The 13,706-nt window shown below is 29.3% G+C and overlaps 1 non-coding gene and 1 pseudogene across 1 annotated transcript; both read left to right on the top strand.

Moving 5' to 3' along the window:
* Window positions 1-11,246: 11,246 nt before the first annotated feature.
* LOC110263768 (large ribosomal subunit protein eL18-like) lies at window positions 11,247-13,182 on the top strand (annotated as a pseudogene).
* LOC148561785 (small nucleolar RNA snoR53Y) lies at window positions 12,005-12,084 on the top strand. Its single transcript, XR_015888441.1, has one exon. It is a non-coding gene; the product is annotated as a small nucleolar RNA snoR53Y (small nucleolar RNA).
* Window positions 13,183-13,706: the final 524 nt, after the last annotated feature.

The following is a 13,706-nucleotide window of genomic DNA, read 5'->3' as shown; positions in this document are numbered from 1 at the left end:
TACAGTTCGAAAATTTTTAGTCGACTCTTATTCATCTAAGTAATTGAGTCTAAGTGGCTCTTACTATTAATTTTAGAGGCCCTTAACATATTAACAAGTTGTTTTTTATGGAGAGCCTACTTAGATCAATTACTAGGATAGTTATAGACTGAGATAAGAGATTTTCAAATTGTATAAGGATGCTTTGTTCATCGTACAAATAGTGAGAGATCGCAAATGATATTTACTCTATAATTTTTTAATAAATATTATATTTGTGAGTAAACACTTAATCTAGTTTCTAAGAATTACTTCAAAGGATAAAGCTTTTCTTGACAAAAAAAAAAAAAAAAGAAGAGTTTAATCTAGTCTATGTCCCTTAATCCAATGGGACAATGCGATCCCTCTATTATTATTTCTGCCATTAACTTGCAACGAAAATTACTTATGTAGCATATTTAGGTGACGAACTGGTACATTAAGTGTTATATTGTCACTGTCAAATTGATTAGAGACCTATTTGTTCCTAATAAACCCGAATTAGTCAAAGACTTATTTATCCTTATTCACTTTGACAAAGACGTTATTTTGAGGTTAAATTTAGTTAGAGGTTTGTTTGTCAGGAACTTATTTATACTAAAAAATTTTTTATATAATAATTTGTTCCAAATTAATTTTTTATTGTTTTGATATTTATTATATTAATATTTTTTTAATAAATTATTAAATATATAGTATAATAAATATAAATTATTTAAATTTAAAATATAATTTATTATGAAACCAAGCAAATAATTCTAAGTACAATTTTTAAATATATAAATAAAAAATTATGCAATTAAAAATAAGGAACACTAGTAAAAATTGAACCACAACTAATAAATTTGTAATATAAATAAAAAAAAACTCTGTAAATTAGTAATATACTACTAGTATTATCGAATTTTAATTAGAATCTGAAGTCTCTTGTACTCTTTTATAATAATTTCATAATAATAATTGATACATGAGTGAATTATCAGATACTAAACAAGTAACATTTTTAATGTTTAAAAAACAATATTTTTTAATTATTAATTTTTATGTAAAAAACTCAAAAAATTATACCATAAAAAGATCATGAGGAGTGACATCAAGTCAACAAAATTAACTAGCACATATTTTAAAAAAAGTTAGTCAATTTTTAACAATAAGATGATATTTACATATATAAATTTATAGATATTAGTTCAATTTAAATCATTATATATGATTGTATATAATGTTCAAAAACCTACTATGAATAATGTAACTTTATATATGTTTGTGTGTGTCAAATAATATGGTCACTAACAATTTTTAAATTATCTTTTAATTTTTATTAATATTTTTTGTTCTTATTTGCATAATTTTTTATTTATATATATAAAAATTACATTTAGAATTATTTACTTGGTTTCATAATAAATTATATTTTAAATTTAAATAATTTATTAATTAATTTATACTTGCTAGACATTTAACAATCTATTGAAAAGATATTAATATAGGAGTGTCATAATAATAAAAAATTAATTTAAAAAATTATTGTATCAAAATTTTTTTTAGAATAAATAAGTCCTGACAAATAAGTTCTTAATTAATTTGACTTCAAAACTACATTATTTTGTTAAAATGAAATGGGACAAATAAATTTTTGATTAATTTAAATTTATAAATAAAAAGGTCTCTAATAAATTTGACAATAAAAACATGGTACTTAATGTGCTAGTTCATTATCCAAAGGTGCTACTTAAGTCATGTTTGTTATAAGTTAACAGCAGAAATACAGAAAAAATCGCTTTGCCGTATTAGGTTAAGAGACAAAGATCAGATTGAACATTTTTTTTTATCAAAAAATACTTTGTCTTTAGAAGTAATTGTCAAAAATTAAATTGGATAGTTAGTCTATATTTGTTTTAGCAGAAGAATATGAAAAAATTGACAAAATTTATAGTGTTGGAAAGAATGAAGCTGAGGGTAAATTTGAGTTCGTTTGGATTTAGTGCAAGCGTGCGGTGACACTGGTACGTCAAAACTCAAACTCCTCCGAGGTCTCAACAAAATAGAAATTAGAGTTTGAAAGTTGTGAGTTGTAACCCCCATAGACTTTATACACAAAAAACCTGAAATCACAACGTGGGTCACGCGTCACTACTATCTAGGCGAGAAGACAATCCTGTCTGCATAACTTTTGGATGCAAAAGTAATGCCTTAATCATACAAATGGAACTGTGGTACACTCAGACAATCCTGTCTGCATAACTTTCAAGAGCTTACCACCATTAGCGATAAACAAAAGAAACTTTTTTCTTTTTGAAATTTAAAATTAAAGGTGCAGTAGTAAGTGGAAATGAAAAATGACCCAACGCCACCCTCAATTGGAATGTTGCAAGACATTATATATAAGCAATTCTAGTGGTGAGTTTTAACCTTTACCTAACTAAATGATGTGAATGATGCACCCAGTACTTTGGACACAAATTAGTGCTTTGTTGTTCAGTTTTTGCATAAAATTCATAAAGACCTCATTGTTCAAAATTATTTAATAATCTTTTAAAAAAATAAATATTTTCATAAAAATTCCATGCTAAACAGATGGACCTACAATAATCCATTAATGAATTATTTTGTTTTTTTTGGGTCATGTAAATCATTTTACTTTGAACAAGCCAAACACGTATAAGAAACTAAAGCAAAATAATAACATGAAACCATTGACAATAAAAAAAATTAATGAACATGAAGTGCATGCATGAAGCTGCTCAAAATGGATACAAGTTTTTATTATTGATCTTATGATTTTCGGCAAATACTTCATGTGTAAATATAAGCTTTTATTATAACGATACGCATGTGCATATGGATTTGAACAAGAATTTTTTAATTTTTAAATATATATAAGTATTACAATGATATTTGGGTCCATCTTCTGTACAGATGCATCTTTGTACAGATTTACAGATTTAAAAAGTGTATCACTAAAAGTGTTGCTTAAAGAGAAAGTGTTACCCTTAATCGTTAACTTGGTTCTGATACCAATTTTTTTAAAGTTGACTTTTCTTTTAATTTATTTTTCGAAATTTCTATTAAATCTTCATACTTTACTTTGAATAAGTTTATAATTTGTATAGATTCGATTGGTAGTGCTTTATTTAAATAATTTGCAAATTCATAATCAAAAGTGTTGACCATTTCTACTATTACTAGGTATTTATAATTCTGATTTCAATTTTATAGTTTTTCAATCTTGTTTTAGTTTATAATATTCTTTTTTGCATGGATTATTGTATATAAAATCTTTTATCTGTTTGTCTTTTTCTTTAATATAATTTCTCAAATCTTCAAAAACTTCTTTTATTTCTACACTTTCTGTTGTTTCTAAATATCTTTTTAATTTTTCAACTTCATTCTCCATTTTTTCTTTCAACAGCTTTAATTCTTTTAAGTCATAATATGGTTTTCCAAGCATTTATAACTTTTTTAAGTTTAACTCCAACTTGTTTATATTTATTCTTATTTCTATCCTTTTTATTATAAGGTCATCAATTTCGATCTGAAGATTATTTAATTCCCTTTTATACTTCTTTATTTTACTTTTTAATTTTTTCGCCCTTTTTCTTTTTATTTTATTTTCTGGTCTTTCAATCTTTGTGTGCTTCATTATTTATTTTAGAATTTCTACAAATTCTATCATCGATTCATCACTATTTTCTAGAGATTCTATTAATTTTTCTAGTTCTTCAACTTCTCTTTTCAACTTGTCATAGATTATTTTTAAAGCTTCAAATGCTCTTTGATTTATTTCAGAAAACTGTAAATAATTCAACCGATTTTCTCTTTCAAAGAGCTCTTGTTTCTTGTCTTGATAAGTTACATATATTTTTTCTTTATTTATTGTCATAATTTAGTGTTTAGGGTTTCATTTAATTTTTCGACCTTTTTTGTTAATTCTTTTATTTCAGAATTTTCTTCTTTAATCTTTAACTTAGATAAACTTAAAGGGATATTAATTTTAGATTCTCTTATTTGAAAATTCGATGAAACTAATTTTCCTGATGGTTCTTTTAATAATAGAACTGGGTTTTCAATAGCTTTATATTTTGGTATTTCTGTTTTTATAATTTTCTGAAATAATTCATCGACATAAATTTTTTCTCTGTTTTTAAATATTATACTATGATGGCTATTTGTTAAAGCATAATTTATTGCATATGTAATTGAAAATGGTTCATCGTCTTGTTCCATTAAATTCTTTCTGTGAAATTTATAAGCCAAACTTATAGATCTTCCAAGATTTTCAGTTGATAAAGGTATAGCATATCCAAGATGAGCATTGAATTTAACATTTACGTTTGCCAAGTTTCCATGAACAATTCCAATTATTTGATCTATTGGGTCATCAGTAATTCTTTTGTCACAGATTGCTAAGCTTATTGGTGAATTAATTCCTTTCATATATGTAGATTTGATTAAGACTTGTATAGTACTAATATGAATCCACCCAATTTTAGATCTTTTTGTTGATCCTTAATTTTCTCAATCTGTTTACTCAATTCTTCATCATTTATCAAAGCTATTTCAAGTTCTTCATTGGCGAATTTTATCTTTATAGGGGCTTCAAGTTGAATTTTTCCATAGTATATTATATTTTTTCTATTAAAAACTTCTTTTAAAAGATTTTGTTTATTAAAATTTTCATTTGATTTGAGATTTAGTTCTGTTTTTAGAACAGCCTATTTTTCATTATCTAATAAAGCAGTTAATCTATAATAATCAGATTCTTCTGTTAATTCTAAACTTTCTAAATAATTCATAATGGAAAGACTAGAATGAAGATGTACCTTTCTGGAGAAAAACTTCCTTTATTTAGTATATTTTACATAAGGTGTTTTTATCTCCAGAGGGGAGATTGTAGATACTAACTCCAGAGGGGAGTTTAGAATTATTTTTTCCTAAGGGAATTCTTCCTCAGACTATAGAATCGCCTCGGCAGCTTCCTCCTTACTCTCCTAGCATATGAGTACTCTTAGCCTCCTGCTTCCTATTGTCTGATACCTTTTACAATTGCCTAAGCAACCTATTTATAATAGTTGGGTTAGATGGACAATTCCCATCCTTACCCTTCTTATGACGTCATTGCTTACGTCATTGTTTGTTTTTAGCTACATTGTTAGTGCTCTATGACCTAAGTGCTTACGTCACTATGCAATAATGTTGAGAGATGCTTCAGATGCACTGTCCTCCTCTTTTATCATGTGACCCTCAGATGCATTGTCTTCTTCCTTCATCATGTGAGTTGATTCTGTTTCATTATTGCTTTCTTCAGATATCTCTGAGGCACATAGCTGGCACTTGTGGTCTTCTCTGTCTTTTATCAAATAGCAAAGATTCCTTTTTATCCCTTCAGGGAGCTTTTCTAAAAGTCCAGATAAGTTGTAGAATGCTGACTCAAATTCCACCAAGAGTCTCATCTCTCTTTCTTCAATTTCATTTCTTTTACTGGACACAAGCAGAGTATTTCTACTTTTATAATTAATCCTTGTGTGAGATTCCTTCGTTATTTTTTGAGTTCTTTCAAAGACCCTTGCTAATGTGCTGGCTAGCCTTCCTTCATGACTGTAAATTGTTAAATCTTGAATCTGATCAATTGGTTGAAAATTTCCTGGAAAGACGGACATGAATATTACTTGGTGTGCTGGAACCAAGCATTCTTCTTCTTCATTAAAAATAGGTTGACTGTTTGTAAATTTTAGGGATATATCCCTTGGATTTATATTGTCAATCATATTTTTAAATCTCTTTACTGCATCAACGAATCCTGCAGGAAACTCACTAATAATTTTTAGATCATTAAAAATTAAAATTGTATCAATTAATCCATACTGGAAAAACTGATAGGTGTCAGATGGGGAAGCATCTGGAAATATAACCAGCTTTGTTAGCTGTTCTTTGGCAATAGGATAATATCCCAAAATTGCCCTTTTTTCTTCAGTCCAATTCAAGACTATGTTAAGGGTTTCTCTGAGATTTGATCTACAGACCCTTTTCTTTTCCTTGATTTCAGCCCTTGTAGGAATGTTTCTTATTATCCCTATTCTCTGGGTTTGAATTGGAGCTTTATCTGCTCTTTTTAGGATTTGCTCTGGATGGAGAGCTTCATATTCCCTGAAGGATTCCTTTGCCTCTTCCAGTGTTAGAAACCCTCCTTTATGAATTATCCTTGATTGATGTGTGAATGGTGCTGCTTTTTCCCAGGCATCATATACTCCTTTTATGGGGCCATTATAAATTACATAATATTTTTTATCTTGGGTGGATTTTTTAATGATTTCAGCAATTGTTTTATTTTCTAAAATTTTTTCTTCACCTGATTTGTCTTCTGAAATTTTTTCTTCACCTGATTTGTCCACCATGCTTAGCTGGCTGAACTCTGATGGTTTTGCTTATTGTGTTGATTTCATTGCTTCAATGGCCTTCTTGAGGGATTGGATCTGTGTCCTTATTTGCTGACAATGCTTGCATTTTTCGAGTTCTTGCTCATATTTTTGAATTTCTTGATCTAATGCGTTGTAGACGAACTCCATTCTCTTGTTAATGTATCTGCAATAACATTTTTGTCACCCTTAATATATTCAATTTTTATTGGATATTGTAACAAAAATAATTGCCATCTTACCAATCGTCCATGATTATAATCAACTTTTAAATTATATTGTATGAAACCTGTTAGGTAACTTGAATCTATCCTTAATGTGAATTCTCTGGGTAGTAAATCAATTTTCCATTTCTTAAGAGATTTAATTGCTGCTAGAGTTTCCTTTTCATGAGTGGTATATCTCTGTTCTGTTGGAGTAAAAGTCCCTGAAATATACCTGCAAAGTAATTCCTTTGGGGAATATTTAGAATCTAGTGATTCTTTTTCTTGTTCCAAACTTTTTATAGCTTTCTTAGCTTTTAGACATCCTGACCAGGTTATGTCTGAAGCATCTGTTTCCACTATTAAATAGTCATTTTCTTCTGGAATATAAAGTTCTGGAAGTTTTTCACATAATTTTTTAATTCTTTGAATTTGCATACTATCTTTTTCATCCCATTTCCATTCTTTTTTAGTACTTATTTTTGGAAATAAGCTTTTAGTGTATTCTGTTATATTCTTTAGAAATCCTTGATCAGAAATATAATTTATACACCCTAAAAATCTTTGTAATTGTTTTCTATCTTCTATTTTATTAGGAAATAAATTTACCTTTTCTAAAACATTTGGTTGAAGTATTAGCTTTCCTTGAGTGGATAGAATTAATCCAAGAAACTCTATTTCTTGTTTTGTTATTCTTGCTTTCTTTTTGCTAAGCACTAATCCTTTTTCTTTACATCTTTCTAAAACTATTAATAATTTTTGAAGATGATCTTCTTTATCCTGTTTTGTAAAAATTAGTATATCATCAATGTACACTAAAACAAATTCATTTAACTCTTTTAGATTTTCTTCCATAAATCTTTGATAAATACCTGGGGCTTGTTTTAATCCGAATGGTAATACATTCCATTCATAGAGCAACACACTTGTTGATTCTTTTGTTGGGCAAGTAAAAGCAGTTAATTTCTTTGTTTCTTCGTCTAAACGAAGTTGCCAATATCCTGATTTTGCATCAAGAGATGAAAACCAAGTTGCTCCTTTGATTTTTTCTAAAATAGAATCTTTTCTTGGAAGTTTATGAGCATCACCAATAGTTGCTTCATTCATCTTCTTATAGTTTATAACCATTCTTCGTTTTCCCCTTTTAATTTCATTATTGTTTTCGACGTAAAATGCTGGAGCCGCATGAGGACTTTTACTTAGTCTTATGATTCCTTTTTCCAAAAGATCTTTACATTCTAATGAGAACTCTTCTCTATCTCTTGCGGAATAAGGAATTTTATTTGGAACATTTATCTCTTTTGTAGGATCTTTTAATTTAATGCTTACTAATTCGTTATTTGTATTTTTAATATCTAAAGGATTTTCAGCACAAATTTCATCCAAAAGTTCTTCTATCTTTATTTCAAGATTATTTTTTGGAATATTTATTTGAAAGTATAAATTTAAATAACATGTTTCTAATATAGAAAATATTTTAAATTTTAAGATCTTATCTATAGTAGTAGTTGGTATTTTTATACGTTTTGATTTTTGATTTATTGAAGAATCGTGTGGAGCTTTTAAAACTATATATGTTAATTCTTGAATGAATGGATGAAATAGCTTTAGAAAGTTATTGCCTATGATAAAATCCATTCCAGAATCTAACATATATATAGATGGAACAATGAACCTATAATTTTGAATAAAAATTTCAGCCATCTCTGCTTTTTGGTCAATTTTATGTATTGATTTGTCAGCTATTCTAACTCTTAATGGTTTCTTTAATTTTTTCCAATCAAGTTTTATATTTGTACTAGCAAAGCATTGTGTTGCTCCAGTATCTATGAAAGCATTTATAAACTTTTCTGTTATTTTTATAGTAATAAATGTGGCACTATTACTCAGTTTCTGAGTCTGTTTCTGAAACATATTCAAAAATATAGTCTAAGTTATCATCAGATTCTTCTAATGGTTCCATGAAATAAGATTTAGCAATTTCTATTTGTTTGGTAAGATCCTTTTTATCCTTCTTTTTTGGACATTCATTTGCATAGTGTCCTTCTTCTTGGCAATACCAACACTTACAATTTTCTTTTTTATTTGGGCAATAGTTATTTTTTTGTCTTTTGTTTTTATTGTTATTTTCCTTTCTAAAATACCTCTTTTTTCTCCAGTTTGGATAGTATTTTCTTTTTCTAAATTGATATTTTCTTTTTCTTTGAAAATTTTTATTAAGACCATATTTTTGAGGTATCTCTTCATTATCCTGACAGCAAATTCTAATTATATTTGCAAATCTTTTTTGAGTTGCTTCTTGCATACAACGTTCTTTTATTTCCTTTCTTATTGCAGAGGTTGCTCCACCAAAATTATTTTCAATTGTCCCTCTATTTATTTCTCTTATAAATCTTCCCATTATAAATTCATTAGCAGGATATGGAAGTTTTGTTATATACATACTAAGATAATGATTTTTATCTTCTTCTTTTAATTTGTAATAATGTATTCTATATTCACATATACAAGACTCCACATTACATAAATCATATATCTGAATATTAGCTAAATGGTTTTTTGCTTCTTGATATTCTTTATTATAGACTTCTTGTCTATGATCTATAATATTTTTCCCAAAAAATTCTTTATATAGAATCATCATTATATATAATATCTTATCATAAGCTGTTGTTTTTGTTTCTAATTCTTCTATTATTTGGTTTTCTGTTGATGTCATATAATCTCTTATAGTTCCTTTAGTATGAAACCTTATGTAATTCCAAATGTCTCTTCTAGACAATTCACTAAGTTTTGGATTAGTAAATGCTTCTAATAAGAAGGAATTCAACCAGTTTTCGAAAATTTCTTTTTCATTCTTTTTACAGTCTAAATCGAGCATTCTTTCTCCTTCCATTTCCTGGATTTTAGGAACGTATTTTGATGGTATTTTTGTATATTTTGAATCTTTATTTATAAACCCCTTTTTAAAAGCATAATTATCAAAACCTGTTTCCCATTTAAATTGAGATTGATTATCCTTAGATGTTCCAGCTTCATTTTTTACTTGTATTGGAATTGCTGGTTCTTCGTCACTAGAATAATCTAGGATATGTTCTTCATTTTCTATATTTTCAGAATTTACTAATTCTTCTTCTATTTGAAATCCTTGTTCCATAATATTATTTTCTTGAGCTATTTTTAATTGTTTAAAAAGCATTGTAACTTCTTCTAATTTTTCTTCAATATTCATAATTTTAGTGGTGGTTTTACTTTTAAATCTGTTATGTTGATTATATTTTGAAACTTTTCTTCTTTGGGATTCTCTTTTTCCTTATTTCTTTGAAATTTTATGGATACTAATATTTCTTCAAGCATATCTACTATAGAATTTAATTGTGGGTTAAAAGTATGATAAAGATGTGGGGAATCATTTCCATGGTAACATTTTTTAGAAATTCCGTGTGAAAAATAAGTTTTTTCAGGTTTTTAAAGACCTTCAATAAAACTTATAGTAAAATAAAGATTTTGAGAAAAATCATTTTGTATTGATTTTAGGAATTCGGTGTCATTATAGTTAACATTAGTTAAAATCATTAATTTTTGGTCTATTAATTTTGATAACTTAATTATTTCTTCTCTTAAATCTTCTAATTTACTTTTTTCCATTAGGTGACGTTTTTCTTTGTGAAGAGTTACAGTTTTAAGTGAAAAGTGTGGCTTTAGAATGTGTGGTTTAAGTTTTGCCACGTAAGCATATCTTTAAATCTGTATACTTTTTAATTTGTACCGTATAATTTTCTATGATATTTCTATAGGGTGCTTGATCCCAAAAAGTCTCAGAAGATTGCTATTTTGCTTAGAGCGCTTAATGTAACTATTAATGAAGTTTGTGAAACTCTAGGGAAACTGAAACTAATGATTAAATAAAATAGCTACATTGTTCACTACAAATAAAAGGCCTGTAGCTATGCTTTTTTTATGCTTTAAAAGCGTGGCCAAAAGAGGTCAATGGCCACACTTTTATGAGGGTGACAATTAATTAGAGATTTGGCCACGTTTTTTCTTGCTACGGTTGAAAAGCGTGGCAAAATGGGTCAATGGCCACGTTTTTATAAGGGTGGCAATTGATTAAAGATTTGGCTACGCTTTTTTTGCCACGCTTTAAATGCGTGGCCAAAAGGGTCAATGGCCACGCTTTTATGAGGATGGCAATTGATTAAAAATTTGACCACGTTTTTTTGTGCCACGCTTTAAAAGCATAGCCATAGATAGCAATAGGCACGCTTATAAAGCGTGCTAATAGAGTAGGCATACGGTGACAATTGTAAAGCGTGCCAATAGGTATGTTTAATATACTGAGCAAAAGCACTTCACTGTTAACAACTACACTTAAATGTTTTTCATTATTCTTCATCGTCCCAGAGCTTTTTCATCATATCGCGCCTCCAACCCTAACTCTGCTCCTCTCCGTTGGCGCTCCCTCCATCTCAAAGCCTCCGTCATGCTCATTCTCTCGTAAGCCCTCAAAAGTTGCTCCTTCCTCCATGGCTGAAACCCGTAACACTCTGTTTCTCCTCCTGCATCGCCGGTCTCTGTCTCCTCCTGCGTGTGGCTATGCTGAAGCTCCATGGGAAAGATATACAAGGGATTCCATGGGAAAAGCTTAACTACAGCTATAGAAGTACCGCGAAACTCGATTGAATCAGTACGAAAACTACGAGAACCTCTCGCGTTCTCGCAAGGATCTCGACAAGGTGAACGCCTCAACTGCTTCACGCTTTCACTTCTGATTAAGATGAAATTATGAATACTAATTCTAATTCTTTTCTAAACTCTCTGTTTATTTATTTATTTGGCAGGAGTGTTTGGAAGTGCAGAAGGGGAAGGCCATCTATGACTTCCAATTCAACACAAGGCTTGTAAAATTCACAATTGTGCATTTTTAGGTAGAGACTTTTGTTCATTTATACTTAAACTTTGCTAATTCTAAGGCATTTTTGGAGAAAGTGGGCTGTTTCATTTGAACTGCTATGTGTTTGATTTGAATAGAGCTTGTAATCATTTAAAAATTATTAAAAGCCATAAATCCCTGCTTGTGTTCCTTGCTTGGATAAATTGTTATCATATAGTTAATTTTTTTCTTCTTTGGAACAATTTAATCATGTCGATGTTTGCTACACTACACCTAGGGAGTTCTTATATTTGCCATGCATAATTTCTGGTGTCCATTTTAGCTCATTATTAGTCATTAATTTCTGGATTGTAGATTAGGATATAAAACAAACATATGCTCTAATATGTACCAAATTCTGATTAATAATATTCTGAATAATAACGTTATGATTTATGCTTTTCAGTAATACTTTAGTGCTTGTAATTTGCAAGGTTCCCAATGATGCTGTTATTCTTTACCATGCTAATGCTGAATAACATTTGATTATTCCTTTTATTATACTGAGGGAACTCCTTTAACTATAAATTGTGTAAATTTTGATCTGTTTTAGTGATTTATTTGTTCTTTATCAAAGTATGCATTTGGACGGTTTTGATTTGGTGTGACATGATCAGCTTGACCGCTTCCTTGTGAGGAGGACCGACAGCAATTTCAATGCCATGATACTGAAGCACTTGTTCATGAGCAAGGTTAACTAGCCTCCGTTTTCTTTGTCACGCTTGATTAAGTTTATGAAGGGTAAGGTTTGTTTTTTTCTCTCTTATCTTTCTCATAGATAAGATAGGAATCTTTCAAGTTTTGAGTACTTATACTCTCCAATGGATGTTTGTTTGTTTTATGCAGGAAGGTAAAATTGCCGTGGTAGTAGGAATTGTAACCGATGATATCAGAGTGTATGAAGTTCCTGCATTGACTGCACTCAGGTTTACAAAGACTGCACGTGCTAGAATAGAGAAGGCCGATGGTGAATGCTTGACATTTGATTAGCTTGCACTAAGGGCACCTCTCGGATAGAACATGATATGTGTAGATTAGATATATAATACACTTACTAGTTTCAAATGATGTCTATGACTATGATATATAAACTTATCAATGGATATTTGAGTTGGACTAGTTCAAACAATATTTATACCGTTTGATTGAATGAATCATATGAAACTAATTATGTATTCTTTTGTGAATTATAATGGTACTATGCATTATGATAGGATAAGTTTGGAAATGTTGAAGTGATCAGTTTTTAGATGGTTAATTTGGTTTATATATTGTTGTATGAATGTAGGTCCTTCTTAGCGGCCCAAAGAATTTCAGGGCAGCTATAAAACACTTTAGTTCTGCTCTTGGTGTTCCTCACAGCCATACCAAGCCTTATGTACGATCTAAGGGAAGGAAGTTTGAGAAGCTTGTTGAGAAATCAGAGTTTTTGAACTCGAGATTTATTTTATATTTGAGTATTAATTTTTTAACGTTTAAAATAATTATAGCAAAAATTATATATGTCACTAATTACTGTTTGATTTGTCTTGTAATAAAAATTACATACTATATTTACAGGTTTGGTAATAAAAAAGGACTGAAAATTTATATTATGCAGCAAAGAAGGTAAAGTCAAAAAAATGATTTTTTTTATTTTAATTTGAGAAGGCTATTGCCACGCTTTAAAAGCGTGGCCGTATCTCTCGCTATTGTCACACTTTAAAACCATGGTCATATCTCTCTCTATTGCCACGCTTTAAAAGCATGACCATATCTATCTTTATTGGCACGCTTCTAAAGCGTGGCCAAATCGTGGCCATATCTCACATATAGCCATGCTTTTAAATCGTGGTCATATCTCTCACATATGGCCACGCTTTTAAGCGTGCCAATCTGTAAAAGCGTGGCGATAGAAACAACCAGCACTCTTACAGATGTGACCCTTTCAAAAGCGTGTTAGTAGCTCAAAAAGCGAGATAAAAATTTATCACCACGCTTTTTTCAACTTTTTCCCACGCTTTAAAAGCGTGGCAATAGAGCTGTTTTCTTGTAGTGATTTTTCTTGAACTCGCTGTATCTCACTCACTGGAAGCGACTTAGACCAAATGAGAGTATTGAACATAACATGTATTTATTAGGGATTAAAATTTTTTT

Source organism: Arachis ipaensis, chromosome B6, assembly GCF_059453495.1.
Source record: "Arachis ipaensis isolate K30076 ecotype BB chromosome B6, ASM5945349v1, whole genome shotgun sequence".
NCBI classification, from domain to species: domain Eukaryota; kingdom Viridiplantae; phylum Streptophyta; class Magnoliopsida; order Fabales; family Fabaceae; genus Arachis; species Arachis ipaensis.
Note: the sequence above shows the minus strand (reverse complement) of the source record. Positions and strands in the feature narration are given on the sequence as shown.